We start from the raw sequence: 13,900 nt of genomic DNA on the forward strand, positions 1-13,900 counted from the left end.
ACAAAAATGCTGTCTGAAGCAGCATAGAGGGTAAAAATCTTTGAAAGGTATGACTATAGATTGCATTTCACATAAGCTACCTAATGCCATTACAGTCAGTAGGACCAGGAAATGCCATTGTTTAGAGGTGAATAGAAGCAATTTAAAATGCAGCTACTTCCACTTTGTACTGGTGAGATTAATCCATGTTTTGAGCTGTGTTTTCACCTCTTCATTGTTTATCAGGTTTGAGTCTAATTGGCCTTGATTGGAATCATGGGAAGCCACTAATTAAAATGATTAACAGTATCAATAATAGCAAAGGGGATAGAAAAGGAAGCCTCTTATTTTTAATGGGCTGAACACCATTTCTTGCTGGCAGAATGAATAGAAGTTAATTGAAGAGTGACAGTGGATAGCAAATTTCTAAAATGTCTGTTTTCATGTTGTAACAAAGGGCACATTTTCTAGAAGCTATACCACAATCACAGATATGAACAAGATTTTTCTTCTCCCCCACTAGCGAAATTAAAACTAATTTCTAACCTCAGATGTTTTCAGGCACATTATTATGGAGGATGTCTTCTTCTGAGTGCTGTGTTTAACACTGGAAATATTTCAGCTTTGCCATTGACCTTTAAGTTATTCTAATCTGCTTCTATTTACAAACACAATTTCTGCAAATAGGCTTTGGCCAGAACAGATTTTAGATGCAATAGCGGGACAAATTCCAGACTCAAGCAGAGAAGGGAAAGGCCTAGCCCTCAAGCATCTTCTTGCTACTGGATCTTGACAATGCCCAGTGGTTTATTTCTAGAACATAAGTGAAATCATTTGGATAGTACATTTTCATCCTTTACCTCAAAGGGGTAGTTTCGTTGTTTCATTCCTGATACCCAGCTCCATTTCTTCCTTTGCATAGGTGAACTCAATGTCATGAAAATCGTATGTAGCTACATCTGGATTGTCTTGCGGCTGAGAGGATGAGATTTACATAGTTAGAGCCTGAGAAATACCTGGCTCTTCATTTCCTTCCTACCAGTATTTAATCCAGAAGGGACTCTGATGGCTCAGGAATACTTCATAAGAAATTACTTATATTCTAGAAGCCGGAGGTGGTTCCTCTTAACAACCCTATATTTTGCTTGCATCTTTACATTTTGGGTGAGGGAAACACTTCCAATTGTGACTTATTTAACTTTTTAAAAATTGTATTATTTATTTTTGCTGTGCTGAGCCTTTGTTGCTGTGTGGGGGCTTCCTCTTGTGGTGGTGAGTGGGGGCTGCTTTCTAGCTGTGGTGTGTTGGCTTCTCATCATGGTGGTTTCTTCTTGTGGAGCAGAGGGTGTAGGGCACATGGCCTTCAGTAGCTGTGGTGCGTGGGCTCATAACTTATTTAACTTTTGATTCATTTATCTTTCCTTGATTTAACAATTATTCACACTTGCACAGAACACCACTTCCAAAATGCACTCACAAAACCGCTACTATTTCCTTCTCTATCTACTACATTCAGGGTTTAAGAAGAATCCCAAGAACTAAGCTCAGAGACATCTCTGCACTTTGAGAGCAAGTTATTGAACTGATTGACGCCTCATTTCCATACCTATAAGATAGGAATCCACATATTGTGTACCTAATGAGATTGCCATGAAGATTTAAAAACTAATCCTTATAAAAGTACTTGGAACATTGCTGGGCCCAGAACAATTACCTAATAAATGTTTCCGTGTTTACTGTTCAGTGACTACTACTATTCTGTGAGTTCTTTTGGGGCAGGAGAGCAGAGATCACACTTAAAGTGAACGTGAAAGTTGCTCAGTCGTTGCAACCCCATGGACTATACAGTCCGTGAAATTCTCCAGGCCAGAATACTGGAGTGGTAGCCTTCCCTTCTCCAGGGGATCTTCCCAACCCAGAAATCAAACCCAGGTCTCCCGCATTGCAGGCGGATTCTTTACCAGCTGAGCTGTGAGAGAAACCTGATCACATTTAACTTACTGTTGAATCCTCAGGACATGGCAGAGTGCCTGGCACACAGCAGGTGCTCAACAATAACTGTGACAAGTCATTCCTAAGACAAGTGACTGTGGCCTCCAAGCCTTCGGGTGGAGTCTGCTGCTAAGTCACTTCAGTCGTGTCCGACTCTGTGTGACCCCATAGACGGAAGCCCACCAGGCTCCCCCATCCCTGGGATTCTCCAGGCAAGAACACCGGAGTGGGTTGCCATTTCCTTCTCCAATGTGTGAAAGTGAAAAGTGAAAGTGAAGTCACTCAGTCGTGTCCGACCCTTAGCGATCCCATGGACTGCAGCCTACCAGGCTCCTCCATCCATGGGATTTTCCAGGCAAGAGTACTGGAGTGGCTTGCCATTGCTTTCTCCGCGGGTGGAGTCTAGAGGAAACCAAATTTCTGATTTAAGTGCAGTGTTCTTCCTACCTCAGTCCCTTCGTAAATTACTTACTTTGTCTCATTCCCTGAACATATTCGTGTTAGGCAATGGAGATGCGTAGTCATAACTTGCTGGACTGAATTTTCTTTTGGTGCTGTTTTCTTGTATGTTAAAATAAAGCATAGGATAATGGTTGGTTTCACTATGTCTCACAATAGTTTCTCAGGCCTTTTTTTTTTTTCTTTTTTTTCCTCTTCTATCTGTTTTCCCTTGGAACAATTGTTTTCAACAACAGACAAACATTTTAAAACAAAACACACTTTCTTCAAACAAAATCTTTTATAGAAACCAAATTAGACGACACAGTTCTGAAAGAGATCTCCAGGGAATTCAAAAGACTTCTGGAACCTTGGACTCCCCAGGCAGTTGTTCCTCTTCCCAGTTTCTCTCTCCCTTCTCCTAAGCCCTGCAGGCAGTTTTGCTTAACCTTTAGGATTTCGGGGAGCACCACCTTAAATCTACTTCCCGGGGCTCAGTAATTGTGGATGCCTCAGCTGCCATTAACCTAACTTCCTTCCGTGTGTTATAGAACTGTTTCCAGCTATAGGGCAAGTTGATGTATATGCATAAGGGTATTGTGGATCTTCCAAAGTGGCTTAACTAAACTCTCAGCCATAGGGTTGCTAGCAAGACAGCAAAGTAATGCTAACTCCTTTGTAACAAAAAGGGCTGATAAAGCTTTCATTACTTTCAATCTTCTTTTAATTAAAGCTTCTGTGGTTAAAGTGATTAGTCAACATGAAGTCAATGGAACTTAAGCTTTTATGTCTTTTTATTTTACAAATGGCTCTGTGTGTGTGTGTGTATTTGTTTGGTTAGTGGTCTGAAGAAGAGCACTGATTAATTTTATGCTCTTGTTATTTTTGCTCATACTTGTTAACTCTATTATCTGACAATAGGCTTCTAGAGTCTTTTTTATGATGATGAAATATTCTGCTCTCGGGCTGCTCTTAATAGACAGTGCTCCTTGCCAGACATTTTCAAAGTGTTTGTTCACCTAAAAGCAAAGTTTTTCTATCTTAAACTTATCTGTTTAGCCCTCTGATTGAAGATGACCTGCCAAAAGCAGGATACTTACACCTCAAAGCTCAAATAAGACCAAAGGAAGGAGATATGATGAGGCCATTTTGGTGCTGATGAAGGCAGTATTTCTTTTCTAGAGCAAAAGTTCTCTAAATATTCCAACGTACTTTTATGTAATATGCTGTTGTTTAGTAAGTGAGTGTAAAGTTAACTTTATGTAATATGTGTAGAGACATGATTTTTTAAACTTAAATCAAGGCAGAATTTTTGTCATTTCTATAAAACTTTTAGCATTAAAAATACATATAATAATAATTTCTGTGCAAAAGTATGACTCAAATATGTTTTTTTTGGGACTTTCTGTTTTCAAGAATTGCTAGTTGTAAATGTGAGTGAGCTGGTATATGCACAATTGAGTTACCAATATTGTATATGAAAAAAACGGGATTTTCATTAAGGACCTAGGTGGTTACATGAAAAAATGAGAAAGGTAGTTATAAACTATTAGTGAAATACCATAAGTAGATATTTAAACTAATGTGGACATGGAAATAATATAAATTCAAATTGGGGTTCATTTATGTAGGAATTTTATTAATTATAGATGTTTCACATGTTTATGCTAATTTTAAATACGCATTTGAGGTTATAACTTAGAGAACGTTGCTTTTTAAAACAAAAACATGGTTTCAGGAGAACTCCAGGGATACAGCCAAGTTATGTGAAATACTAGAAATGATCAAAAGAGGAGAAAGAAACCGAAAGAAGGAAGTCTGCACCCTGACATGACCTAGACTTGCTGCTGGATTACTGGTAAACCTAGTGCTTTCTGATAAATGGGACTGACAAGCTCAGAGCTGACATGCCCCTTCTTCCTTCTCCTTGCCTTGAGCTTGGATATTATGCCTGGACTTAAGGCATTTGTCTTGTGAGTATGAATAAAAGATACAAGAGATACCAAATCATGGCTCAACATGATTGATCCACAAAACTACATCCAAACTTCTTGGTTTGAGAGGAATTTAAGGTCTACTTGATTAAGGCAGCATTTGTTTTGTGTTTCATTAGAGAGGAAGCATGTATTTAATAGACTTGGTGACAGGGTATTCATTTCACAGTAAATCCATTTCACTTTATAAGCAAGTATCTTGACTACTTCTAACTCTAACATGCTTCTCTTTAGAAAATCACAGTCCATACTCAGACTTTTCAAACACTCAGGTTGGAAAATCCAGTGAACTTACTTATTTTTCTACTGAAATTACAGAGAAAAATGAAAGCATTAAATTCAGAACCCTAGCCAAGACAACTAAAGTAGAAGAAAATAAAGCTTCCGAATTCACTAATATTCAACATAATATTGCTGCAGTAGTGTTAATAGTACAAGCAATACAATTTCCTATATGGATAATACATTTAGATCATAAATTTGAAATAGTAAAATAGGTATATTTATAAGTACAACCTTTGCATGTGTTCATTATGATGAGAATAACCTTCTCTCAGGTAACCTACTGAATAGAAGTACAGATCAATAATCTTAATGCAGAAACCATTTCAGGAAATAACAGAAGCTACCAATTGTCAAATAATTGGGATATTGTTTTCCTAAGTGAATATATATAAAATTCCAACTACTCAAATCACTGTAATCATTTTAATTGTCTTATTCTCTAGAGGAATTTTAAACAAATCCTGCAGTGATTGCTTTATTTCAAATCTGCCCAGTAATTTTCCGGTGTATTAAAAGACATTCAGTGTTGACTCTGGTAAGGGAAAAAATTCAGTGTCTGCATGATGGAACTGCTCATTTTCAGTCAACATAATTATTCTGTATTAACACATCTGCAATTTAAACAATATCACACTTTCATTTTTTTTCTTTCTTGCTAATAATTAACTTGATGGAATCATACATCTCTATTTAACTTGAATAAATACCCAAATCATTTCTATATTGTGAAAATTATGCTGAGCCAAATGAGATGATTGAGTTTGAGCTAATAAGTATCTGTCACATAACTCAATTGCATGACCTCCTGAAACAAAGCAAAACAAATCAAAACAAAGAGTCTGATTCCTAGAATAGATAGCAATTTATGTAATAGTAGAAATATTATTTTTAAATCAAGAGATATAAAATATATTCCCTAAGGTCTCAAAAACTGTTTTAAAATATGAAATTTCAGATCAGTACCAAAGGCTGTCAAAATAATATTCCATGCTCATAGTTTTGACTGCGTGTTTCCGTTTCTCAAACCTCCAGGGCTGCCTGTCACCTTCTGTATAAAATTTAAATTATTCTCAGTGCTTCAGGGGCTTCCATCTGCCCTTGTTTACAAGGCCTTTCTCAATTTCCCTTTCCACATTGTCCATTCACTAGAGTCCATTTAATTCACAGGACTTTTCATACTGCATTGTAACTGAGTGTAAGAAAGATACACTAAGAATCAGAAAGCATAGAACTTGAGCAAATAAATGATATAACCCCCCTGAATCTTTTTTTACCCCCCCCAAACAAAAACAGATAAAAGGCTATTAACAAGTTGGTTTTCCCTTCTCTATCTTTCTGTTATGAACATTCATCCTTCTATGATGACTTTCAAATCTACCACACATTCCTCTTCATTTCAAATATTTTGTCAGATATACTGGAGACAAAGGATCTGAGGGAGAATGTAGGTGCAGAGGTCCTGGAAAAAGATATATTTATTGAACATCTAATCTACTGACAACTTTATTTCATTACTTCATTTAAGAAGTACCTATAGACGTCTACTGAGAAAAGTAAGATACTCAAAACAAGTCTTACTTTCCATCACTCATTAACTTATATTTTACTTTTGTGTATTATAATTCTACTTGCTCCCAGGTTTTCATCTTTACCCCCCTCCCCACTTTTTTCTTTTCCATTATTGCAGAGATCAAGAAATTACTCTCAGTAATACTGTCTTCAACTCCAGGCCCTGCCAATGAGAGATTATAACTGACAAGGTAGAGACAACTATGAACCCTTGTTCTCCAGGGCTTACAGAGATTTCCCCGGGAGAGAAAAGTGATGCCTTTAATAATTCTCCCTTCCTAGCACTTGTGGTTCACGTCATCAGTGATACCAAAATTCCTGACTGATTTTATCCACTGAGGACTAACAGATCAGTTAAGCTTCAAGTAAAGAGCAAAGACTCCTTAGACTTAGTCTTTAGACCCTTAGTCTCCACCCTTTATTTTACAGTACAATTGTTTATATTTGTTGTGTCCAGTTCCTTTCCTCCCATACTCTCCTGAATTTATCTAATCTAAAACTTCTCTTCGTAAAGTCCATAATGACTGCTACATCACTGTATATAAGATGTAAATTTCAGTCCTTATCTTACTTGGGATATTGTATCAGCTGACCACGTCTTTTCCTTATAAAAGTTTTCTTATCTTTGAGGATACAATTTACTATTTTTCTACTCAATACCTCTGAGTATTCTTTGCTGGTTCTTTGTTGTTTTCCTACCTCTGAATGTTGGAGTGCCTCAGGGTTCAGTTCATCTCTCATTCTTTTTCTGTCTTTACTTATCCTTTTGATGACCTCATCCAGGCTTATAGCTTTAAACCCATCAATATCCTAAGAACTCCCAATTTCATCTCTATGCCCTGGACATCTAAGGATTTATATAAAACTCCTCTTAGATATCTAATAGGCACCTACAACTTTACAGGGCCACTGTCAAATTCTCAATTTTTCCTCTAAATCACATTTCCATCTGATTTGTCCACTCTCATACCTGATAGCTCAATGGATTTGGATAAGTCACTTCTCATATCTGTGCTTCAGTTCAGCATCTATAAATTGAGCTTAAAAAATATTTCCCTTGCCTACTCATAGGAGTATTAAATAAAAGCACATGACAATACTTTACAAATTTTAATTGCTTTCAATATAAGTTATTTTTCATGAAGATGTTTTATTGTGATTCTACCATATGCGATCATTATTTTCAGTAATTTCAAAGTCATAAAGTCTGGACTTGGCAAAAGTGAGAATTAAGGGCATTAAACTTTGTATATTCTGCTTACAGACATGAGGACAAATGGGTGGGTTTAAACACAGAGCAAAAATGACATAAAATTGAATGTAACTGGCACGAGAAGTATTCCATACATTGAAAAGAATACTCTGTTTTTGATCATGGAAATTCAATATCCTATTCACAGGCAATAGGATAAATTTCTTAGACCTGTAATAAGAGCTACTGGTTGGTTGTAATCTGAGGCTAGTTTTCATTCCTTAGTTATTGCTGTTCCTGAGTAATGAGTAACAAGATTACTTTTCCATCTGGCATTCTGTAGCTGAAAATAGCAGTAGCATAAGGTGAAATGTCAGTGGCAACAAAGAGTGGTTTATGTCATTTGTAAAATATGATCACAGACCGAAACATCAGTGGTGGTATAAAATCCCAGAAAATATCCTAATGCTAGTGAATCCAAGCCTGTGGCATAGCGAAAGAGATTAAACTCAGAAAAAAATGGTTTTGAGTCCTGGTTACATTACAGAAACCATGTCGCTTAATCTCTTGATTCATGATTTTATTTATAAAACAAAATGATAATAATCCCTATTTTGCAATATTGTTTGAAGAATCAAAAGCATGTGAATGCCCTTTAAATTGTACTAAACTATACAGAAGTTAGTGCTTACCACCATTTCTGTTGCAAGGAAGATAACTCAAGAGTAATTTTATCCCCCACAATGACAAATGAAGGATTCCTTATAAAAACTTCACATCATGCAGTCACAAGGTTACCAAACTGGTAACAGTAATCAAAATGATCGTAAGGTGGTCTTGGTAATTTTCACCAAAAGACATGTGAGAAAATGTGCAAACATCTTTACTAGTTACAGTGTACCGAAATTTCAAGTCCATTTCCTGGTCCAAAGTCAAGAGAAGTTTGAAGGAAAAGGAAACTGTAAGACATCAATTCTTAGGGCATCTGAATAGTTAAGATGGTTGAGGACTTTCACTCACTTGAAAGAAAATATGATTCCTTATAAAAACTGAGCGAACTGAAATAACAGTTTAATATGTTAACAGTTAAATAAAAAGAAAAAAGTGTTTCTGCTTTTACTAACCTTCCAGAAAGCTAGCAGGGAGAATCTGCCTGCTGAACTACCACTGGGGATTTAGACATTGAGCAAATCTGTGATAACTGCACAGGTTGGGGAACAAACCAGAAAATTTCGAAATTTAACATTCTGAGGAAAGAAAGTAAATAGCATATTTCTATGAATTACTGAATTAATTGGAAATATTATTTTTTTAAATTCTCTAGTAAGCAGCTAGGAGTCCTTATCCAAGATCCAGCCTACATGGAAAGGGAGGAAGGAAGTCAGAAGCTATTGAGAGAGGAGAATCCTGGAGAGTAGAGGGTAGAAATTTCCGGACTGGACCGAGTTTGTCTTATGTGAACTGGCACTGCTCTGTTATTGGGGGTTTGGGCTTTGTCATCACACTATCTAGGTTCCCATCCTGGCTTCCAACTACCTGGTCTTGGGCAATTTTATTTAACCTGAATGAAGAAAACAGTAATAACATTTCCCTCATGGGGTGGTCTTAACAAATACTTAAACCAATAAAGTATTCAAAACAGCACCTAGCACAAAATAAGCACATGATAAATATCAGTCACCATTACTGTAACTACTACCCTGATGACAGCCACTATAATTATCATTGCCCTCATTAGCACTGTCATTTGTCCTGCATGTGGAATTGTGTTTGCATGTGGAATTGTGCATGGGAAGAAAGCCAAAGCTTCTGCTATCTTGGCAGGTAGGAAGAAGGAAATCATTTTGCAAGGCCTTTTAAAACCTGATTCCCTGTTGGCTCAGGCGGTAAAGAATCTGTCTGCAGTACTGGAGATCTGGGTTCAATCCCTGGGTCAGAAAGATCCCTTGGAGAAGGGAATGGCAACCCACCTGCTCCAGTATTCTTGCCTGGGAAATCCCATGGACAGAGGAGCCTGGTGGGCTACAGTCCATGGGGTCACAGAGTCGGACTTGACTGGGAGGTTAACACTTACTTTAACTTTTAAAAATAGTACCATGAAAATTTTTAGTGTAAAAAGAGTCTGTATTCCTTAACAAAGAGAATATATACTTTCGTTGTCATTTGTGTGCTTTGCTTAGTCGCTCAGTCATGTCCGACTCTTTGTGATCCAATGGACTGTAACCCACCAGGCTCCTCTGTCCATGGGGATTCACCAGACAAGAATACTGGAGTGGGTTGCCATGCCCTCCTCCAGGGGATCTCCCCAACCCAGGGATTGAATTGCTATTTAATTAATACTAATAAACCTGTATCATTCTTGATATGTGCTTATTCAAGAAGAAAAACTATTTTCATAGATAAGACACTTCGGGCTACCCATATGTTAAATCTCTTTAAACCATCAATACATGATTTTCCACTGCCTATGGCAGTCATTTCGGAGAAGGCAATGGCAAGCCACTCTAGTACTCTTGCCTAGAGAATCCCATGGATGGAGGAGCCTGGTAGGCTGCAGTCCGTGGGGTCGCTAAGGGTCGGACACAACTGAGCGACTTCACTTTCACTTTTCACTTTCCACTTTCACACATTGGAGAAGGAAATGGCAACCCACTCCAGTGTTCTTGCCTGGAGAATCCCAGGGACAGGGGAGCCTGGTGGGCTTCCATCTATGGGGTCACACAGAGTCGGACACGACTGAAGTGACTTAGCAGCAGCATGGCAGTCATTTTAGACTCAAAGAGTAGGTTCTTTTGTTTAGGAAACAGAGGCTCATTTTACAGTAATGTGTGAGTCAGCTGTTCTGATAGAATTTACAGGCTTGAGGGTGAAACAAGCAGCAGAAAGATTTACAACTTCTCAGATGCCTTCCAATGCTGAGACTTCATATTTATCTGGAAGAGGATAATGGTTTACAATTCAGGGTAAAATGATTTTGACAGGAAAACATAAGCAATGATCCTGTATGAGTTCTTTATATGGAACTGTAGGCTTCATACCTAATGAACATAATCTCAGTTCCTCCAGCAATCCTAGACGATGGTTTTACTAATCTCATTTTATAGGTGAGGAAAATGAGATACAGTTTGATCAGCAGAACTGGAATTCCCATCCAGGTTTCTCAGACTAAAAAAGCTCACTTTCCACACTGTGAACCTTCCCTACACCCTCATCCATTCCAGTCCCGCCCTCAGCCCTGCCCTTTGCTACAACAGTGTTATGACGTAAGCTGTAGCATCCACAGGTCATAGGTAAGGGGCTTGAGGCAACACAGAATGCATCCGTCAGAATGCATTTCCCCAGAAAGCATGCGTCATTCAGCAGCAGCAGTACACAGGAAACAAAGCCTTTTAGCTTTTGATTTTTAGGCTTTGAAGAATATCTTCCCTAAACTGCTAATTAAACACAGTTCCCATCTCCTTTCACCTTTGCAAACCTGTTAGCCATGGTACACAATTTATGTTATTGCTTAGCTGCTGCTGCTATTTAGTTGCTAAGTCATGTCTGACTCTTTGCCACCCCATGGACTGTGGCCCACCAAGACCACCTGCCTTTGAAGCCAGGTCCCAGTCACTCACCTGCTGGTGAACTGGGGAACTTCTTTTTTTTAGAGCCTCCATTTACTCATCTAAAAATAAGGACCTCTTGGTTAGGAGGATTAACCAAGCTAAGCCACAGTAAAGCACTAGAATAATACATGGGACATAATTAGCACTCAAATACATTAACTTTCACTGTTGTTATTCTTGGACCACTGCCTCAGAATCTTCTAGGCCAGGATGACTCAAACCTTATGCTATTTATTAATAGTAGGTCTAGTGTGGGGTCCCTTGGACTGCAAGGAGATCCAACCAGTCCATCCTAAAGGAAATCAGTCCTGAATATTCATTGGAAGGACTGATGCTGAAGCTGAAACTCCAATACTTTGGCCACCTGATGCGAAGAACTGACTCATTTGAAAAGACCTTGATGCTGGGAAAGATTGAAGGCAGGAGGAGAAGGGGATGACAGAGGACAAAATGGTTGAATGGCATCACTGACTCAATGACATAAGTTTGAGTAAACCCCGGGAGTTGGTGATGGACAGGGAGACCTGGCGTGCTGCAGTCCATGGGGTCACAAAGAGTAGGACACAACTGAGTGACTGAACTGAACTGAGTGTGGGGTCTGAGATTTCACTTTTCTCAAGGATTTCCAGGTCGTGCCAGTGCTGCTGGACCAGTTCATACTTTGATTAGCAAGGAACTAGGGTATGCTCAGTCATGTGCGACTCTTTCCAGCCCTATGGACTGTAGCCCAACAGGCTCCTCTCTCCATGGGATTTTCCAGGCAAAAATACTGGAATGGATTGCCATTTCCTACTGCAGGAGATCTTCTTGACCCAGGGATTGACTGAACCTGTGTCTCCTGCATTGGCTATTTACCACTTCGCCCCCTGGGAACTAGAGTACAGTTTCAGCAATGAACTAGAGTACAGTTTCAGGGGCCCTGCCTCACACTCTGGGGAGCAGGTCCAAGAGACTAAGTGTTTACCTTGCTCTCAAAGAGATTCTAAGGCACACTAAAACTTGAGAATGCCGTGAGCATGGTTTCAGTTGGTTCTATTAACATTATTTGACAGTGCAATTCACTGGAGACACAGCCTGATTGAATTCCTGATTCATCATCATGACTTCAGGGTAAAATGCTTCTGATTCTAAGACACCCTCATCCCTTTCTGTAACAGAGGTAATGAGTCAATTTTCCAAACAGAATAAGTAGATAATCCTTCTCAGTTTACTAACATAATACCCCAAATATTAAGGAGCATTAGAAAAGGCATCCTTTTTGCAAGCTCAACTAAGCAGTAGTTTTCTAGCACAAATATTTGGGGGAAATGAAGATTTCTGTTCAAGGTTGACAGCTTGAGTTAACAGTTTCTATTTTACATTGACATTCTCTTATTTTTCCTGTTCTTTCGATATTTTTTCTTTTTCATGTAGCAGTTTCTTAAAAGACTCTCTTGGTTCAATTCTGGGCTAGAAATTCAAGGGAGATTTGAACAAAGCAGTCTTTAAATAGGGTAGTGACCAAAGCAGCTCATAGGGTAACCAAGCACCCTAGTTTATCCAGTACGGTTGCATTGTTAGCACTGAGAGTCCCCAGGTCTGAGGAATTCCCTCAGTTCCAGACAAACTATGACAGTCACAGCTAATGCAGTTAATGTGAATCTGATTCAAATTTTTCCTATTCTTTGTCTTTCAACAAATTGGATTGGCTTGGGTCAGGTGTGTCATTTTGTAAATTCAAATAATTTAAAGAAGAAAGTTTGCTTGGTCTAGGGAAACTTGATATTTACTGCTTTAATTTTTAAGTCATTCTTGGGATATGTCTGAATCAGTTTCCAAGAGAGGGAGGTAAGCTCAGTAAGTTTCTTTGTGGATCAGCTAGTCTAATCCATCCATCGAACTCCATGTAGATTTGCTGCTCATTGATTACTCCTGTGTAGCCCTCATCATGCCCTAATAACCAGAGCAATCATTCCTTTACAGAGTTACATTTAGTTCCTTTCAGAGGGTGGATTACAGAGTATGATGCTATTCATGAATTTTCAGACTCCAAAAGAGCTCAAGATAGGCTATTTAAGAACTCCAACAGACATCTCTTCCTATGACACTCTTTGCTTATCCAGAAGATCCAGGCTGTCCTGAGCATTTCCTACATCCTCCTCTGATGAAGCATTGCTAATGAGTCAAATTCTGAATCTGGTGATCTTTTTGTGGCCTTTGCACATTTCCTCTTCAGGCATATGAAACACCATTGTGTCTATTGTATCTAACATTTTTATTCTCCCTCTCTGTCCATGTTACTAAGCTTGCCTTATAAAATAAATCTTTCATTTAGTAAAGTCTAGGTTTCTTCCTTTGCTTCCATCTTCACTTCCCACTGAATGAATCAGGTCTCAGCTTATGATCATTTGTTATGTGCTGCTGCTTCTGCTGGACCACCCCTAGCAGCCTGACAGAGCTCTGGGCTGTATTCCATGATCTCTTTTAATTCCTTGTTGGCAGCTTGCTGGCCCTTTCTCTACCTTCCTACCAGGTTTAATGCCTTTTAGCATGTCAGCTATGTTTTTTAGAATTTTTCCAAAATGAGACAAAAAAAAAAAAAATCATATCTCCCGCTCCCAATTTTCAGTGAGCAACTTTTTTCAGATAGTATTTCACCATCATTTACTATCTTAATTCTTCATCTTCTGAGCTTCTCCCTCCACAAAACAATTAGTAATGCCTTCATCTTAATGAGAAAGTTCTTCGGATACTGAGTTATGGGGCTAGAAAACAGTAGAAGGTAAGCAAGACATACTAGTTCATTCATGCAAATAAAAATCACCCAACCTGGCCAGCATCTCTCTTTCCTAGAGACCTGCCTC

Source organism: Moschus berezovskii, chromosome 5 (genome assembly GCF_049115385.1).
Source record: "Moschus berezovskii isolate FMDL1 chromosome 5, NW_MosBer_1.0, whole genome shotgun sequence".
Lineage (NCBI taxonomy): Eukaryota > Metazoa > Chordata > Mammalia > Artiodactyla > Moschidae > Moschus > Moschus berezovskii.